Source organism: Microcaecilia unicolor, unplaced genomic scaffold, assembly GCF_901765095.1.
Source record: "Microcaecilia unicolor unplaced genomic scaffold, aMicUni1.1, whole genome shotgun sequence".
Taxonomy (NCBI): Eukaryota; Metazoa; Chordata; class Amphibia; order Gymnophiona; family Siphonopidae; genus Microcaecilia; species Microcaecilia unicolor.
The window spans coordinates 868,275-872,670 of NW_021963571.1; positions in this window are offsets into that span (position 1 = coordinate 868,275).

Consider the following 4,396-nt stretch of genomic DNA (forward strand, 5'->3'; position numbering starts at 1 on the left):
TATTTGCCCGCCCACCTGCCAAAAATTAGGTGCCAGAATTTACACCAGATTTCAGCAGGCATAAACGCTGGAGCCTAAAGTCCGGCGTGAAATGGATGCTAAGCAAGAATACGGTACAGGGCGTTCAGCGCAGATCTTTTCAGTGTCCGACTTTGTTCCATTTACTGAATCAGGCCCTGTATCTTGCAAAGTGTTTGATCTTCCTGAACTGCAGTTGTTTCCCGTGTTTCTGGAATTTTTCCTAAGCGTCTTGATTGCGGGGTCCATAAGATGAGCTTCTCCTGGGATATGTTCACCTGCCGAGGAGTCGTGTTGTTCTTTGCAGTGCGTCGTTTACATTTTGGCTTGTTTCACTCGGTGATGTCTCCACATAGGTCAGTTTTGCACACGTCGTGACAGGAATGAACCTCACTCCTAAGCCAGGATATGTGGAGGACGATCTCAGTGTCTCAGGTATACTGCTAACACTCAGCGTAGTACTTGTATCATGCAAAGGACAGCTTCTTTCTGGAGTTCATAAGATGTAAAGTGTATATAGACAACTTATCCAGGGGAGCCTGGAAACTCCTTCTTTTAATCAGGCCGGTGGCACCGAAAATGATGCAGTGTCTTTCTTCATATATTTTGTACTGGATCACACTACTACTACTACTTATCATTTCTAAAGCACTACTAGACGTACGCAGCGCTGTACTACTACTACTACTACTACTTGACATTTCTACAGCGCTACTAAGGTTACGCAGCGCTGTACAGTTTAACATAGAAGGACAGTCCCTGCTCAAGGAGCTTACAATCTAAAGGACAAATGTACAGTCAGTCAAATAGGGGCAGTCAAATTGGGGCAGTCTAGATTTCATGAATAGGTATAAAGGTTAGGTGCCGAAGGCAACATCGAAGAGGTGGGCTTTGAGCAAGGATTTGAACACACCTAGAGAGAAACAGGGATGTGGCCCTTTTATTCTGAATATCTTTCCCATGTGAATAGCCGTACGGTCCGGTGATACGTACCGGCATAACCTGCATCGTGTTGTCTTCAAAGTTTTGTACCATTTCCTTCTTTTTGGCGTTCATTTTTATTTTAGATTAGGTGGTTGCTGGAAGGCCAGAGCTGGGGGAGCAGGGAGTATTTCTTTTAGCAATTCATCCTTCCGTGTATCATTTGAAGGTCTTCCATATTTTTCCGTAGGTTTTCTAGTTCCGAAATGTATGTTATTACATGTGGTTCCATGTCTGTGGTTCTCCTCTCCTTTCCCTGGAGTAGGTGTTCCCTGGGTGTTTTGAGTTAGGACGTGAGTTTCCTGGAGATTATTTTGGGGTGGTAGATTTTTGCAGCGCTTTTTTGTAGAAAAAAAAGGTGCCGGTACTCATTGTGGGTGGGGTCGCCATAAATGGCCCCACCCCTATGATAGCCACACCCACATTAGCCACACCCCTTATACCAGCCATAGTGCATATAAACAGACATCATTGAAAATATTATACTAGTATAGGAGAAAAAAATAACATGATTTTTTTCATTATAAATAATTTCTGTAAGCTGTTACAGCTCCAGTGTACCCAGTGCAAAAGAAGACAGCAGATGTAAATTCTCAAATTGGACATATTCCAAACACTAAAATGAAAATAAAATGATTTTTTTCTACCTTTGTTGTCTGGTGATTTTGTTTTTCTATCCATATTGGTCCCAGTCTCTGATTTATTTATTTATTTATTTATAACATTTGTATCCCACATTTTCCCACCTATTTGCAGGCTCAATGTGGCTTACATAGTTCCGTAAGTGGTGATTACCAGTTCCGGATAGGAGAAATACATAGTTGAGATAGAGGGACAGAGTGGGTTAGACTACAGGAGGAAAGTTCGTCTTATGATAAGAGCTGAAGGTAATAGGTTAAACTTCATTCATGACAAAATTAGCTTGAACAATTAGGAAACATTAAACTACAAATCAAGATAATTTAGCAAAAATAGTTAAGATATAGAGAATACACGTTGTATAGATACGTTTTGTTAATTTGCATTTAGGATGAATTGTTATTGTATGCTTTCTTAAATAAATAAGTTTTCAATAGTTTATGGAAGTTCACTATGTCATGTGTTATTTTTATGGATTTTGGTAATTCATTTCAAATTTGCGTGCATATGTAGGAAAAGCTGGATGCATATGTTAATTTATATTTCAGTTGATTCTGATTTTGATTCAGTTGATTCCAGGGCTTCCTTTCCATTTTTCTTTACTTTCCTCCTTTCTTCTTCATTTCTTGCCATACATCCATAAGTAAAAGCTGGGTCCTCCTCTGTGGAATTGACTGGAGGAGGTATAACGTGGATCCAGCTTTTGCCTATTTTCTCCATCCATGCGCAGTTTTTTTCCTCTCTTCCCTTTTCCTCATCTCCATCCATGTGCAGTTTTTCTCTTCTCTTCCCTTTCCCTCATCTCCATCCATGTGCATCTTCTTTTTTCTTTCCTCCTCGCCATCCATGTCCAGCACTTCTCCTCTCTCCTCCCCTCCATCCATGTCCAGCAATTCTCCTCTCCCCTCTCCTCCATCTGTCCAGCATTTCTCCTTTCTTCTCGCCAACCCCTCCATCCATGTCCAGCAATTCTCCTCTATCGCCTGCTCTCCTCTCCATCCATTTCCAGCATTTCTCCTCTCTTCCCTGCCCTCCCATCCATGTGCATCTCCTTCCTCTCTTCCCTGCCCTCCATCCATGTCCAGCATGTCTCCTCTCTCCCCTGCCCTCCCCTCCCATGTCCAGCGATTCTCCTCTCTCCCCTTCCCTCCCCTCTCATCCATGTCCAATGATTCTCCTCTCTCCCCTGCCCTCCCTATCCATCCATGTCCAGTGAATCTCTCTTCCCTGACCTCCCCTCCCCTCCATGTCCAGTGATTCTTCTGTCCCCTGTCCTTCCCTGCCATCCATGTCCAGAAATTCTCCTCTCTCCCCTGCCCTCACCTCCCATCCATGTCCAGCAATTCTCTCTCCCGTGCCCTCCCCTCCCATCCATGTCCAGCGATTCTGCTCTCTCCCCTCCATGTCCAGCAATTCTCTCATCCCTGCCCTCCTCTCCCATCAATGTCCAGTGATTCTCCTCTCTCCCCTGCCTTCCCCTCTCTCTCCCATGTCCAGCAATTCTTCTTCCCCCAGCCCATCCTCCTTCTTCACTGCCTGCCAGAGAAGCGATAGAAAGGCTGCCAGTGTCGGACTCAGCAGCACGAACGGTGCAGCGATTGAGAGAGGCTGGCAGCGTCAGAGCTTCCCTCTGCGAGTCCCGCCTATGCAGAAACAGGAAGTTGAAACAACGTAGGCGGGACTCGCAGAGGGAAGCTCCGACGCTGCCAGCCTATCTCAATCACTGCCTGCAATGTTCACGCTGCCGAGTCCCATGTAGTAGTAAGTAAGGGAGTGAGAGGAAGGGTACAGGACTCGCCGGAGGGAAAAAAGGTGCCGGTACGCCGTACCGGTGCGTACCGGCACAAAAAAAGCCCTGGATATTTGGGGATAATCCTATAACTGGGCAGTCCTCCATTTAAGTGCCCTGAGGCCAGGGGTAGAAGCTTATACTAGACTGTAACCAAGGCACCTACATTCCATTCTGGAATACTGGTGTAACCTCGTAACGGTGTCTGTACTTACAGCAGCCATAGAGCCGGTGAACATGCGGCATGGACGCATGTAACATACATACAATATTTTGTAAGTTACATGCATTAAGTGGAAGCTCTGCCTATGTTCCGCCCATGCGTACACCCCCTTACAAATATGCCTATTATGAGGTCAATATTCAGCCGGTGGTGGCAATCAGCATTATTCCCGGATGCTCGGCCCTGTCCAGGCTTCGGCATTGAATTTCCAGGTTTGCGGAGCAGATTAATGCACAGCTGGATAAGTGCGATATTCAGCACTTCCCTGGAGCAGTGCATAAAGATAGGACTTACTTTTACGTGGTCCTGTTTATGCGGTGACCTTGGACGGTTAACTGCAGAATATCGAGACTTAGCCAACCAAGTGCCAACTTCGCCCCCAGAACACCCCAAAACAGCTAGTTTTGCATTAGCGCTAACAGCTTATTTTCAGTAGCACTAATCAGTTATATGCCGCTGATGATTTACCGGCTTGGAGTAATTTCTGGCCTGTTAAATCGCTTAGAATATTGACCCACTTGTGTTTTTCCCTGTTTTTTGGGTTAGAGCGGAGTATCTCGCTTCCTGTAATGGATGCTTTTTGAGTGTGAGAGATGAAACCGGGAGCTGTGAAGGAAGCCACATCTGTCAGCTGGTTTCCAGTATTCAGATGTTGGTAGGTGTCCATTGCTGAGACCGGAGTGTCTAAACAGTTAACTCTTTCTGTGGAGTGCTCCATTTCTGGGATGATTAATTCAAACTGCGCA